This window comes from Bidens hawaiensis, unplaced genomic scaffold (genome assembly GCF_021521415.1).
Source record: "Bidens hawaiensis isolate Kalapana, Puna unplaced genomic scaffold, B.hawaiensis_p1.1 tig00016117_1, whole genome shotgun sequence".
Classification (NCBI taxonomy): Eukaryota; Viridiplantae; Streptophyta; class Magnoliopsida; order Asterales; family Asteraceae; genus Bidens; species Bidens hawaiensis.
The window spans coordinates 16,404-32,806 of NW_027505003.1; positions in this window are offsets into that span (position 1 = coordinate 16,404).

Genomic DNA, 16,403 nt, shown 5'->3' on the forward strand with positions numbered 1-16,403 from the left:
CACTTACATTTTGAAAATTACACCTTTTATCACCCGTCACCGGCAAGTACTAAAAAATGTAGAATGTGTTGTACGCAGATAAGCATGTTGGGAATGCAACTCCCATTTCAATCTTCTACTTTACATTCTTGTGCATATTATCAATCTTCCTATATTTATATAATCAGGAAATTTAGTTATAATATGACATTCATGTTTAAATTAGTAAAAGAAATTAAAAGTAGTACCTCTAATATATTAATCTCCTTTCTCACAAAGGTAAATATTCTTTTCTTTGGCTTGCATTCTGACATTACCAACTACAAGGCCTCTACACATGCTAATCCTTAGTTATTTCATTCCTTGATGTTTATCTTCATCATTATACTATAGTTGATATGTTGTCAAGTGGGGTCATTAGAATGGAGCATGAAATACACATAAGTGCATTTGCATATGTATTTAAATATGCATCTGCAAATTCTGCATCAAAAAATCATAAAATTAATTACAGCATTTATAAAAAGGAGTGATCATCAGGGGCGGATTTACTTAGAAGGAAGGCGTGCACGGAACCCTCGTATAATTCTGAAGAGTTAAAATCTATGTATAAAATCTGTAGATCAATCATGTTGATTTAAGAGTTGCACAGTTTGCATATGTGCAGTCGAATATTGAAGATGTGTGTCATGATTTTAGAACATTTCAAACCCTCATAAATCTTAAAGGTAAAGGTCCATAACTCTAGATCATAATAACGTCCAAGCTTGTACTTTTTTTTTCTTTTTGTAAATAAAATTATATATTTCTCATTAAACTCAAAACGATTACAATAAAGTGGTAGGCAAACGGTCAACAAGCTGCACCGCAACCCCCTTTTGAATAGCAAAGCCAGATTAACTAAAAGCGAAGCTTTGGGACTTAGGAGTCGAAAAGTAGTACCATGCATGACGCGTTGAAACCTCCTAAAAATTCACAGCCTCCAAGGCCAGAAAACCAAATGTATCAAAAGCAAATGGAGAAATTGTAGGGCCCCACTTCGTTTATTAGTTTTTTGTGTTTGTTTAGTCAATTCATGATGTATTTAGTTAGTTTGTCGGTTTCTTCTTATGTATGTTTGGGCCGAAACCATGTATTTAGAGCCCACTAGGATGATATAATGAAAGCCTAGTATGGCATGCCTTCACCTATATAAGGTGAGGCATGCACATACTAGAACTAACCTTTTGCAAAACATCTTATCCTTTTCCCAAATCTTCTCTCTACACTCTCTCTCTTTCTATTTCAGGTAATAACCAAACACAAACAAGATCCGAGATCTATGTTGGCTACAACTGATTTCCGCTAGCTTGTGGTTAGAGATTAATTCAAGAACTCTTAGTTGCTTGATCTTTTAATATAACCTACAATTGGTTTCCGCTAGCTTGTGGTTAGAGATTAATTCAAGAACTCTTATTTGCTTGATCTTTTAATATGACCTACAATTGGTATCAGAGCTTTCGGCTCTACTAGTTGTAGTTCTTGGGTCACAACCTTGGATATTGGTCTTGTTTGTGTGTTGAATACTTGTGTTCAAGTGTTATAATGGGTTTGTGGGTTCACTTGTTGTTGTAGTTGTGTTTGCAAGCTTGAAATAAGTTTGTTTGAGGTATTCGGGTTTGAAAGAAGTGTGTTTATACGTTCTTCTGTTGTTAAAAGTGTTAAGATTCAAGTAGATCGTGTGGTTTTTGCTTGAAAATTTGTGTTTCTAGATCTACAAGTGTTCATCGTGTTCCAATCAAGTTTCTATAAATAGCTAGTGTACTTGTGTTAAAAGATGTGTGAAAAGTACCTTCTGAAAATAAGATTTAATCGAATAACAAACCATTCGAATCGAGTATCAAACGATTCAAAATTAATTACAAAACCGTTCGAATCAAGTTCAAATACCAATCGAATCAAAATTCAAAACCAATAGAATTGAGTCTTCATTCGATTCGATTGCCTTTTCATTTCGATTCGTTTCAATTTCAGTTTTGATTTGATTGAAATCCTATTCATTCGATTCCTTTTCAATTTGATTTGTTTGTACTTGGAACTTTCGACAGATACTATTAAGTGGACTATTTTATCTAATTACTGATTTGCAGAATGATGACTGATACTGAAGCATTAAAGAGTTATCTTTGAAAATGAGGCCGGGAACACCAACAAACCTCGAAAACTACTTAAATGGGATAACAAGTTTGAGGAATTCAAGTGACGTTTCAAGAACTATATAAGAATCACTGATTATGCTCTTCTCAGATTAATTGAGATTAGTCCTCACATTCCCACGTGTTCCCAAGCCTGTAACGACCTACAACGATGATGACAAAAATATGTTAAGTGATGATCAAAAGGCCTATGATGTCTTGAGTGTGTGCCTTTTTACTTGAAATCGCTCAAACTTTAAGAGATCACACCACTGCTAAAGGTCTATGGGATGCAAGGAGAAACTATTAAAGGGTGAAACAGTAAGAAGGCTACATTGAAGGGTGAGTTCAATATGTTCAATCACATACAAGGAGAGACTCTTGGATCCCACATCCACAGATTTAAAACATTGATCACCAAAATGAAAGGTGTTGGGATTGATCAAATTGAAATCAATAATAAGCTTTTGAATTCCTTACCCTACACATGGAACAGTAGCATTATCACCATAAAGAGAACAACGAACTTGAAAATAATATCTATATCTGACTTGACTTCCACCATAAAGTCACTTGAAATGGATGACAAACTCAGATGGCATACCAGTTCTCTGAATCATGTTGGAATCTCTACTGGGTCTAGATTCAGCACAACATTTCTAAGCCAAGCTCATCCCACGATGGGGTAAAGATGCTTTCTACTCAAACAACACATAATTCTACATTAAAAACTTATGCAAGTCAACAAGCACCATCCAGTTCAAACTTTTTTCAAGAAACAGTAGACAAGGCTGTTGAGCAAGCACTAAAAGCTCATGGAGTTAAGAAGTCTGCAAGTAGTTCATCGAGTATCAGATGGTCGTAGTTGTTCATTGTGCATCAAACTTGATGAAGAAGTATGGAAGAAACAGCTTCAAGGATTCTGATAGGAATGGGATTGATTTTGATAAGGACAAGCTTCAGTGTCACAACTTCAATGAGACAGGGCACTTCGCAAAGGAATGCATAAACCCATCCAAGCCTGCCAAGACATCATGATTATTGAAGTTTCCGATAGCGAATATGGAAGACGGAGTCACAAACGGTCCATTGATCAGAGCACCTCCTCAAAACATAGAGTTCCCCGAATCAGTCAAGGCAATTCAAGAAAAGGGAATTCTGGATCAAACTCAAAGGCCATGATCACTTTGTTAGCTGATGCAACTAAACCAAATTGGGAGGATGACCAATTCTGTGAGCTGATCAATCCACTAACCTTTGCTAGGATGGCATTTGTGAATGAAGATCAACCCTCATCAAGCTTTGCTTCCAAAGTATACCAAACCATCCCTAACATTCCCGAGGTACACAAACTTTGTTCTTAAGCTTGTATTAATTTTATAGAGAATTATAGAACTCAATGTTGCATTAATAGATGAAAATTTAAGCATTAAGTGTCAGAACGATGATTATAGAAAGGCTGAGAAGATTTTTTCCACTAGAATTAAAACCCATAATAATGATATGGCCAAATTAAATGAGAAATTGTTTCAGTCTAATAAACTAGATGAGTTTCATGAAAGACGCATAGTTGAGTTGAATGCTAAAATTGAGATGTTAGAATTAGACCTTTCCCAAAGAAAGATAACCGTGGACAAGTTTGAATTGGCGTCTGATAAACTGAATGGGATTTTTGGGGCACATATTGGGGTGAAACAAAAGACAGGTTTAGGCTTAGATCACACAGCAGTTCCACCTCCATTTAATGAGATCTACACTAGCCTATCTCACTTTGGTTTCAATACCCCACCTGAGGATGAACAGGTCTACGAAATTGATTATGTACCAAAACCTAAGACTTTCATTCCTCTTGTCTCCAAAACTGTTGATCCCATTCCTATATCAGTTAGTTCTAATGGTGATTTATATTTTTCAACAGGTCATGTAGAAGAAAGTGGGTGTATGGAAAATGAGGGGTTGTGGAAAGAAAAGAGTTTTAAATTCGCTTTTTGATTCCAACGTGAATCTAAAACAACCATTTGTCAACTCGGTATGTAATAATAACACTTTTGGATCCAGGAAAAATACATTGATAGCATTTGAATGATCAAGTAATTTGTGAGAGTGTTGATGTTGGCACTTCTCAAAATGCTTTAAATGAAAATGACAGTCTTGTTTTAGATAGTGATTGTGAAACTGTTTATGATGAAACTTTCGTTAAAAGTAATGGGAATACAAATGTGGATGATGAGACGAACATAACTCGTTGCTCATCAAAATATTGTAAAGTTGAAAGAGACTTTAATAAAAGAAAAGTTTTTGAAAAGGAAAAGGCAAGTACTTCTGGTACATATATTTCACCTCACAAAAACTCTTTCTTTCAAACAACTAATCATTGGGAAAATCCTTAACCATACAATAATTTTGATAATAACTACTATGGTCCTCATCAACAAGATTATGTTGATTCATTTTACTCAAATGCTTTTGATTATAGATGTTACAGATCAGATAACTTTCAAGTTCCTTTCCAAGAATCACTTTTCCCTACACATCAAGTGTATCATAGTGCTTATGAGTTTTATAGGGACTCTAGAAGAAAATATTGTTATGTGTGTGGTAACCCATCTCACCTTGCAAGACATTGTGGCATAAACATCAAAAAGAAATGAATAATAAGTTTAATCAGTCCCGTTCTAAAGCTACACCCAACACAAGAACAAGGACCTATCGATCTGAAGGTTCTTCCAGTGAAGCGGATGTGAGATCCAAAGACTGTGAAATCGGAAAACCTTTTTGGATTACCAAGAAGGAAAGATCAAAAAAGGGTTCTAATATTGAGAAATCTAAGAACCCACCAAAAACAAATGAGAAAAGATGTCCAAAGATCGAAAGATCGGAGGATTTTGTTTTGACACAAAGAAGAAGAAAGTCCAATAGATCTAAACATGAATTGCTCTTCTAATTCTGATTCACCACAAAGTTTCATTTTTCAAAATATTAAGATAAAATTTAGTGACTTCATGGTCGATCTTCCTAATACAGCTAAGTATCGTGAGCCCATGTCTAATTAACTACTAATGTGTGTAAGGTCAGTCAAGAAGGCCTATCAACAGTATTTGGTACTTAGATAGTGGTTGTACCCGACACATGACTGAAGACGAGTCCTTATTGTTTGACGTTCAACCGTTCGATGGTGGATACATTTCATTTACTATATACATGGGAGGAAATATTGCAAAGAGAGGAAAAGTTTCAAATGGCATCTTAACGTTTGATGATGTCAATCTGGTGGTGTAACTCAATCACAATCTGCTTAGTGACTCACAAATCTGTGATCAACAATTCTCCATGTTATTCACTAAAAACGAATGTTTGATTCTAAAACCAGGTTTCAAGATCCCAAAGGAATGGATTCTGATTCGTACTTTGAGGCATAATGATGCTTACGTATTGGACGTGAACAGTTCATACTCACGTCAAACAGCTTCATGTTTAATTTCTAAAGCCTCGGAGAACGATTCATCTCTATGGCATAGACGTCTTGGCCATGTAAACTTTAAAAATTTAGACAAATTTGTCAAAGGTGAACATTTGAGAGGCTTGCCTATCAAAACTTTCTCTTGCATTGAAAAATGTCTTTCATGCTCTAAATGCAAGAAGCACAAGCTCCCTCACATTCCCAGGACTATCAATACCAAAGATCCATTCTTCAACTGTTACATATGGACTTATTTGGTCCCATTCATCCTTTGGCAATCGGCCGAAAAGTCCGTTGCCTTGTTATTTCTGACATTTTTTAGTTGGACCTTCCTTCTAGGGCACAAGGATGAAACCACACAGTTTTTTATCAGATTCATAACTCTTGTGGGGAGGCAGGCTGACAAGAAGGTGACGTGTAATAGAAGCGACAACGAAACTAAATTCTGCAATAGAGTTGTGGATGAATTTTGTCATTCAAATACGATAGATCACCAATTTCGTGCCCCGTACACTCTACAACATAATGGGGTTGCTTAAACTCGCATCATAACACTTATCGAAGATGCAAGAACTATGTTTTCAGACTCCAAACTTCCTTTATTCTTTTGAGTTCAAGCCATTAATGTTGCATGCTTCATACAAAATTGTGTAATCATCAACAAGCGCTTAATAAAGACTCCTTTTGAACTACTATAAGACTAAGCTGCAAATCAACTACTTTAAAATCTTTGGATGTCCATACACTTTGCTCCTTACAGGTGCTCACCAAGATCCCAAATTTGCTGAAAAGGCGAATGTGTTTGTTTGATATGCAGGCAACAAAACCGCTTATCGTGTCTACAACAAGAAGACAAGGGTGATTGCAGGGTCCTTTAATGTTGACTGGCAATAGCTTAACCTTTATGATGCTAACACTGGACCCAACTGGTTGTTTGACTATGACTACTTGTTCAATCAGTTTCGTGGCATGACTATCCGACCCCCAACAAGTACTCAAGTTCCAACTTCTATACATGAACCATTGTTGATGCAAACTCTTATCGACAACCTGAATGATATCAATTTGTCTGTTGGCCCATCCAACAGAAATGTACAGCCAGCAGTCCCTCCTCCAGCTGTCCTCAACCTGCTGATACAACTGATCTGGTAGTCATTGAATACGCATCTGATTCAGACTCAGATGACTCAATATTCTTGTCAGCTGACAATGTGGACGCAGTTCAGATTGAACCCACAACAAATGATCAAGCAGCACCAAGTGTGGTCGAATCTGTCTCCAGACCTCCCTCTTCAAATGACAACATACAAGTTGTCGCTACTGAAGAACTTGTTGCTGGAAATCCTGACAACACTGCCTCTACTCCAGTTCCTGCAGTTGTGGTTCCATTTGTTAAAAATCTCTGGGATGGTCCCATTGCTCAAGAACAGGTGGTTGATCAACTTGACATTGTTCAGACGGCCACTGATGTTCTACGTAATGCTCCATGCATGTTTCATCCCATCGAGAGCCTAATAGTTGATCTTCAAGTTAAACATGTCACTCAAGTGGAAGAGATTCCCCAGCTGCCCATTCATAAGCCACACCTCACAGAAAACATCACCGGTTCTCCCTCAGTCGGCATCCAAACAAGGAAAAAATATGGTACAATTAACAGATGCCTTTTTGCTTGTTTTATTTTAAAGGTTAAACCGAAGGACTACAAGGTAGCTCTCAAGGAGAGTTCCTGGGTTGAAGCAATGCAAGATGAGCTGTTACAGTTCAAGAAGCTCAACGCTTGGAGGCTGGTTAAGAATATGGAGAACAAGAAACCGATTGGTACAAAATGGGTATTCAAAAACAAGAAGGATGATAAGGGGTAATAATAAGAAATAAAGCACACCTGGTAGTACAAGGTTTCTCTCAGCGTGAAGGTCTTCATTACGATGAAGTCTATACTCTTGTCACTAGGCTCGAGGCAATTTGTCTCTTCTTGGCTTATGCTTCATACATGAACTTCAAAGTGTATCAAATGGATGTGAAAACTTCTTTCTTGTATGGGAAAGTGAAAGAAAAAATTTACGTCAACCAACTGCCAGGTTTTAAGATCCTGAACGTCCCAACTATTTTTATCGCCTTGATAAAGCTCTCTATGGTCTTCATCAAGAACCTCGTGCTTGGTATACTACCTAAGCAGAACATCTTCTGAAGAATGGCTATAGAAGGGGTGTTATTGATCAAACACACTTTATCAATAGGGTAAAGGACGATCAGATTCTTGTCCATGTGTATTTTGATGACATTATCTTTGGGTCAACATGTGATAAACTGTGTAGAGAGTCTGCGAAGGTCATGTAGAATCGGTTTGAAATGAGTTTGTTGGGGAAATGACTTTCTTTTTCAAGTTGAACAGAAAAAGGACGTGATTTTGATTCATCAAGAGAAATACTTTCGTCAAATTGTTCAGAAGTTTGGGTTCAAAGACTCCAATTCGTTTGTCACTCCGACTGCGACTAGACCATTGTTAGCTCCAGATCCATTGGGAAAGTCAGTCGATCAACACCTTTATCGGTCCATGATTAGCTCCCTGATGTACAGCAGACAAGACATTATGTTCTCTGTCTTTTAGTGTGCAAGATATCTATGTGATCTAAAAGAGTCCCACTTAACCGTTTTCAAGAGTATCTTAGAGTACCTAAAGGGAAAGCCTTTCTTAGGTCTCTGGTATCCCAAAGACTCCCCTTTAGTACTGCATGTGTGCACTGAAAGTGATTATGGGGGATGCAATCTGGATATAATATCAACTTCAGGAGTATGTCAGTTCCTGGGAGACCGCTTAATCTCTAGGCAATGCAAGAAGCAGTCCACCATATCCACCTCCACTTCTGAAGCAGAATACATTGTCGCTCTCGCATGCTGTTCACAAGTGATATGGATCCAGCATCAGCTGCTGGATTACTGTTTGAATTTCTTTAGCACCCCTATCAAGTGTGATAACGATGCAATGTTTTATATTGCCAAAAACTCGGTCCAACACTCTAAGAAAAAATATATTGACATCTGAACGCATATCATTCGTGATTGTAATGACCGGAAACTTGTCAGTATTGAAAGGGTCCACATAGATTACAACTTTGCCGACCTTTTGACTAAATCCTTTCATCGTACCTGATTTCTATATCTTGTAGAGTCATTGGGTATGATTTGTTTTGATTAATTTTTTTTTATTTTTGTGGTTTTAAAATTGTAAATATTTTTCTTTTAAATATGTTACAATTTTAGAGGGAGGAAATGAGTTAAGTTTAACTCGTCAAAAAGATTTTCAGTTTCTTTTGTAAGAAAAACAAAAAAATTAAGTCCTTGATTTCCCAAAAATATTTTACATTTAACTTTATATAATTTATTTCATATTTTCCATATTATTTATGATCATTGGAAAATGATTTAAAATGTTTTCCCGTTCAGAGGGAGCTCCTTCTTAGAGGGAGTCGGATAATATTAAATTATAAAATTTTAAGAAATTGATCAAACCTTTGGAAAATGATAAGAAATTGTCTTTAATGATCCAAGAACATGAATATAGTATCTCAAAAGCCAACAGGATCATTGCTTGATGTGCAGATAGGCTTGACAAATGATTAAATGTCATAGTAATATAATCTTAAATTCCTACCTTTACTAGTGGAAGTGCATGAAGCAGAAGAATGACTCCAGTTAAGTCGTATCCATGATGGCAAAAATGTTATTATTCAGTCACACACAAGCCCGTTAGTGCTTGATCACCATAAAATTATTCTTGCTTTTATTACAAATATTGAAAATCAAAACGATAAAGTAGGAAAACTGCAAAGTGCTTAAAAGAATTTAAATTCAACAAAAAAAAATGTTGACAATTCTCAACACAAAATGGAAAGAAAAATGGGTATATTAGAACCACTTACCGTGGGGCAAACAAGTAAGTCCTAAACACTTAATATGAAGCCTTGTAAGTCCGAACATGGCAAGTAAGTCCATGGTTCAACCTTTATTGTTTGAAAAAGTTTGCAAAAAGTTAAAATAAGCTTAAAATGTTTTGATCCATCATTAGGGGGTCGGTGTCAATTCTGTGTGATCTAATGAATACAAACTATGTCCAAGGTTGTCAACAACTCGTCGTATTAAATGGGGACCACATGAGTATTGTGCTTAATACATGCCTTAATGTATCACATTAACATCAAAATACTAGTTAAGTTTAAAATAGACAAAATATATCTTCAATCGACTTTGGGTTCTTGGCATAATAATATTGAAATAGAAGTGTGATCTAGGACATTAACAGATAATGATTTCACGTCGTGATCTTTCTCACCAACATTATGTAAACTTTTGATATCTATAATTAGTAGATTAGATATAATATTAATTTCATCTTTACTTAAATTTTTTTTTTGTTTGCTTTATTTTGGCTTTAGCTTAAAATTTACTTTAAGTATGTTTTATCTTATTATATTTTTAAATATTTAACCTTACTTTTATTTCTACCTTTTAACTTTGGTTTTATTTTTAAGATGTTTATGGGTTTATGAGGTCTCTCGTGCAAACATTGCTCATGAGTGGACCGACAAAAAATATATCTTGTATATATTTGAGTGTTTGGATTTGGTGTATAAATACTTTTTTCCGGTGTAAATCCGTAAATATTTTTAGAGTTCGGGGGTTGAGAGTGTAAAATCGTTTTAAAATCGAGATGTTTTGACCCTATCGTGAGATAGGCTGACCTTATATAAATAGGGTCAACCAATATATCTTTCACTTATTTCACTTCACAACTTCCCAAACTGTCTCAACTCTTTCTCTCTCTACCTTATCCTCATCCGCCGCCTTTCTTCATCCAAACCCTAAATCCACTTACAAATCTGCTTGATTCTTGCTATTATCACTTGATAATCATAAAGCATGGACCTTTCCCATTGGTAATCCAACTTTCATGGTTAAAATCGTGTTTGATTTTGACTTGTTCTTCGTCAGTCTAGACGGATTGTTCTTGGTGCAAAAGGGATTTTATATGATGTTATTTACTCTCACTATGTTATAATTTTATCATCGCTGACATAAGAACCTTTATTTAGATTTAATTGAGTTTTTACCTTTGTTTGTAAGGTTTGTAGAATTTAGGTCACTTTCGGACCTGTTTAGGTTCAATTGACCATTGTAAAGTGTTTGTATGTGTAAAGGAACTGCCCAAAAACTTATATTAGGGTCATATGGACCAGATGAAAAGGAGATGGAAGTTATGGACAAAGTATTGTCTTTGATTTGAGTTTGATTTGAATCGAACCGAATTCATAAACCATAAGAATCGAATTCAAATTCGATTCGAATCGAATGTGATTACATAAAGAATTATCTAAGACAAAAGGAAACGAATCGAAGTGATTATCAGACCATTCGAATCAAATTTAATTCCAATTGAATCAAATTTCAAACTATTCGAATGGAGTTCCAGACTCGATTCGATTCGTTTGACACTCGATTCGATTCGTTTCAAACTCGATTCAATTCGTTGACAGATGGACAAAATCTTAATTTTAACAGACTAAAAGGATTCGAATTTATTACACCTCAAATATAATCTAACTTCTAAAATATCAATCCAATCAAACTTAATTTCTATCAAATCAAATCTTCAGATTCGATTAGATTCAAACTAGACTCGATTACTTTCATTTTAGACTCGATTCGATTCGTTTTATAATCGATTCTATTGGTTTACAGTTTGTATATTTTCATCAAACATTATCCAACTCGATTTTTTTAACAAAACTCGATTCGATTCTTTTACACTTGGTAGTTTCAAAATATGCTTTTGTTTTATTTTAACTTTTATTTTATTTATTTAACATTATTTTGTGTTTTAATATGGTTAGTTTCTATTATTGTTAATTTATTTTCTTTGTCTGTACATATATATTCTTATATTTTCATCTGAATAATCAATTCTAATGGTTTGCCTTATGCTTGCATGTAGCAACACAGTATGTATTGTCCGTTGGATCTTCCAAGGAAAAAGAAATCAATGATCAAGGGGCCACGGGAATGCCCTCTGATGCATGCTATCTTCGCTAAAACAGAGATACACAATTGCTGGATTGAAGAGTTTTGGACGAATGCCAAGACTGTTAAAAATGTGGTTTTGGAGAGTTATGTGAAATTCATTGAATATGATGTAGTTTCGAGCACCTATGAGAAGAGACATCTACCGACATATTGGATGTTTCAATTCCTTTTTGTGGCTCACAGTTTATCTGAGCAGAAATGTGGTTTTGCCAACTTGAAGACGGAGTGGGTCGAGCTGATGGCCCGCTTGACTAAAAAGGTGATGTTCAATTTCTCCTGGTGGTTCTTCAGGTGCATGCAAACTAATGTTCTCTCAAAGAACACTTTGGATGATGTATCCTCGTTTTGTTCAACTGATTCTGGATGACTTGTTGAAGAATATTCCAAGACTGGTCTATCCCGAAGAAGTTGAAGAAGGAAATACGTTACCACCATCTGATCCGGATCATGTGAATATGGTGAAACAGACAGTGTTTAAATCTATGTTGGAGCCTATCGGACGAAGTGGGTACAAGTATCGATGACAAGAGCCTGGTACTAAGTTCAGTTTGTTTGTTGAAACCGTACCTGACAGTGATGAGACTGTTAAGAAGGTGATGGAGATAGTGGAGATAATGGTAATGATGATAGTCAAAGTGGAGATGATATGCATGATAGTGAAGCCACAGATACTGATACTGACGTGTAGGGTGAACATAGAACAAAGAAGTTGCATGACAAGAAAAGGAAAGCTGTCCCAACAAGCTGGGGAAGAGGAACCTGAACGTCCTCTGAAACATTTGAAGAAGACCAAGGACTCCAAGAAGTCTCGGCCTTCAAAGATGTCGATTTCAGTAAAGGTAATCTTTCCTTCTGTTTCCATTGTGACACAACTACCACCAACCACCGAAGCTGACCCTCACCAAGCCTCACCAATTACCCTATCTCGCACACTAGAAACTTTTAAGGCCAAACAAATTCACGTGCCCAAACCCAAACCCAAGACCAAAACCAAGACAAAAACCAAAACCAAAATCAACCACCTCTAGGAGACTTTTAGATGAACCAATCACACCTCTTGAAACCTCACCCTCAAGACTAAATAAACCTATGCTATCCATCCTTGAAAACTTACCCATATCCACTAGCCAAACCGAAACCGAACCTACACATCAAACCACTTCACATCCTAGAATTTCATCAACCTTTAGTTCACTAACCTACCAATTCACATACCCTATTAAAACCACATCATTATGGACCTCCACCTTTACATCATCAACCCAAAGCGAAACCAACACACAAGCCACCTGAACCTCAACACACCCCATTAGCCTACCCCTAACCATAACCACATCCTTACTTACCCAAACCATTACCATGCCAACCCAAACAACCATTCAACCAACATTTTTCCAATACACCTCCCTCAACGACCAAAAGCTCTATCATAGCTGTCATTCCCTTATCCAATGGAAAGTCCAGCAGATCTCCAGTATTTCAGGATCCTATCCTCGATGGGATTTAGGCTCTAGAAGAGTCAAACAAAAAGAGGGTTAAACGAGAACATTTGTTCATCAAGTTGTGAAAGGTCAACAAGCAATAAATGAGAAGGTTGTGAAGGAGAGGGATGCCCTAGCTACTCAAGTTGCACAGTTGGAACATGATATGGAGGTTTATAGAGACCTAATCGAGAGCTAGAGGCTTTGGATTGAAAAATCTGCAGCTTCGGGTGAACAATCAGCAACAGTTGTTGACTCAGGAGTCTTTTCTCAATGTTGAACATCATGAAGAAGTTGTTAGACTTCACTCAAGAGTTTCTCACCTTGAAACTTATCTTTCCTCCTCCTCTAACTTTGCTCAAAATCTTAGGATGGAGCTAGAGTCAAGTGTGGATAGAGCTATGACTGAATGTGAGACTCTTGATTATCGTGTTCATTTATCAGGAGGTGATTCCACTTATTCAAAAAATATGGGCACCTTGATTGGTGAAAATGCCGAGCTCAGGTTCATGATTCAACGGTTAGAAGAAAATATTGAAGAGCAAGAAGCCTCAACAATTATCAAGACCTAATCAATGAGGGTCTTATGAATCGCTACCTTGCAACCAGGGAGGTCATGTGAATGACCGATGATGATGTTGAGGATCTGAGGAATTGGTTGATGGAGACGTTTAGAGGATGGGTACAAATTAGAGAGCAAGGGATTGAGCATGAAAAAAAGAAATGGTATGCTCTAGTAAATTTTATTGCTAATGCTAGATGTGTTAGAGAGCAAAGTAGTCTTGATGGCATTGTTTTTGGATCTGACAGAAAGGGTGCTAGTGGTAGCCATGTTAGTGTGATGAACCAGTCATGGTTGTTGGTACTATTGTGAACAGGACGTCTGTGGGTACAACTGTTGCATGTACGAGTCAAGTTGGTGTTGTCACCATTGCATTTGTTGTGGCTACTACAGTCGCACAAGTAGTTGCTCTGGCTATTGGAGCAAATGTGGTTCAAGGTGATGACGATGATGGTGATGATTCTGAAGATGATGACTCAGATGATGATTTGAAGCTAATAACGAGGGTGATGATGATAATGATGAAGATGATGATACTCATGACAGTTATGATGAAACAAAAAAATGGTGGCGGTAATGGTAATGGTGATGAAGGTGGTGATGGTGGAGTTAGTGGTGGAAATCAAGAGAGTCAACAACAGGAGGACTCACCAAGGGATGTAATTGATGATCCCGCGAGAAAAGTACGAGACGCGGATGTTGCGTTGGAGGCTGAGATCTCCTCTGTTTTGTAACATTGATGAATTTGCAGGTACTGAATCTCCTGCTCAAGAAGCCGTGGAATTTGAAGAAAATATATATGATGACGATGGTATCTACTATTCTTCGAACCCAGATACCCCGGTTCATGATGATACCATTTTGGCTCTTCCAGCTCGCACTGCTGCTGCTGCTAAAATCGTCTCAAGGCCCGAGACGTCAAAAGAACAAGTTCTAGACAATCAGCAATCGAGCAAGCGTCCGAGACTGAATCTATCCCTACCTTGATAATTCTCCTATCGTCTACTGTAAATGGCACCCTAACAGTGAAACTTGGGCCATTCGACGAGTAAACGGAGATCTAACTTACATGCATTTCAAGGATATGCATACTCTGTCCAAGCTTGACATGAACTACTTTAAAAGAATCGTGGGTCGCTAAAAGACAGAAAAGAAGCTGAAGGGATGGTTCAACCGGTTTTTCAGAAAGGAGTGGAAGAAGGATTACCCTAACTTGAGACTCAACAAGGGTAAATCCTTCTGGCACCCAACAGAAGTTGATCCAGTCAGAGGAAAGAAGAAGAAGATGTGGCGTTAGAAGAATCACAAAGACGTGCAAGTGATTTATCATGGTGAACCTTTCTTGCCTAACTTGTTCGAGCACTTCATATGTTGGGAGTTTTACAACAGCACAGGGGAAGCAGTGAGTCACTGCAAAGACATGCACCGCATCTGCTTCTTTGACGAGCACGAGCTGACCACGTTCTGCAGAGAAGACATACTTTTGTATTGCCACTTTTTACTGCCGTATTTATGTTAATGCACTTCCCAATGATACGTAAACAAGGCATTTCTGGTCCTTTATAGATACAATAGATACGTTTTTTTTACCACGAGATATATTGGCAGCCGCGGATCGTTTGATTCGAATCAAATTTGGAACCTAATAAGATAGCAATTACAACCCAAGAAGTAATAAGTACTTTGCCGTGGACTTGGAAACCCCCGATTTTCCAATAAAAATGTTGGCCTACTTCCATACTAGATAGATCGTATAAGCCATTTTTGAAGCTGTACAACTCCCCGCTAGAACAGTCGTAGACGTCCGAAGGGACAACACAGATGGGATAGTTGAGAAGTTCAAAAAGTTTGTGCATTATCTTGTTGAAAATCAACTAGTCAACTGTGAACTCGGCTTCGACTACGAGACCGACCGAAGACAAGAGCTAATGGATCAAATACTAAAGACTAGAGGGAGATTGTAGGGCCTCGTTTCGTTTATTAGTCTTTTGTATTTGTTTAGTCTGTTCACGATTTATTTAGTTAGCTTGTCGGTTTCTTCTCATGTATGTTTGGGCCTAAGGCCATGTATTTAGAGTCCATTGGGCCGATATATTGTGTAGGTCTTCTTTGGATGGATCTAACAACCTTACTTAGATCAATCCGTGTTGTTAGCTGGTGGAAATCGCTAACAACACTCGGATCTCGGATCTTAGTTTTTATAAACGTAGAAAGAAATATAAGGTGGAGTGTTTAGTGTGAGAGAAAACTTTCTCTTTATTTTTAAAGTTTGATAAGAGTTATGGAGAAATGGGGTAAAGTGACCATTCATATGGTCCCCCATTTCTCCAAGTATACATAAAATGGATACAAAATAAACGTACCGAGGTACGTAATACACTGACTAAAAGAAAATATAAATACATACACAATCCTAAACCTAATACAGAATATTAGCCCTACAATCTCCCTCTAGGATTGAGTATGTGCAAGAACATTCATCAAGTTCCTTGCTTCGTCCTTGTTTCTTGAAATCTAGTACTTGTCTTGATCCAAGAGCTTTAATAATATTGGATCATGGACAAATCTTTATTTTCCATTCTTGAAGACTTGAACTTCAATCTTAATTTCTAGGAATGATCGGTAACAACAAATTTTAAAAACACCATATGCGGGAGGCTTAACATCTA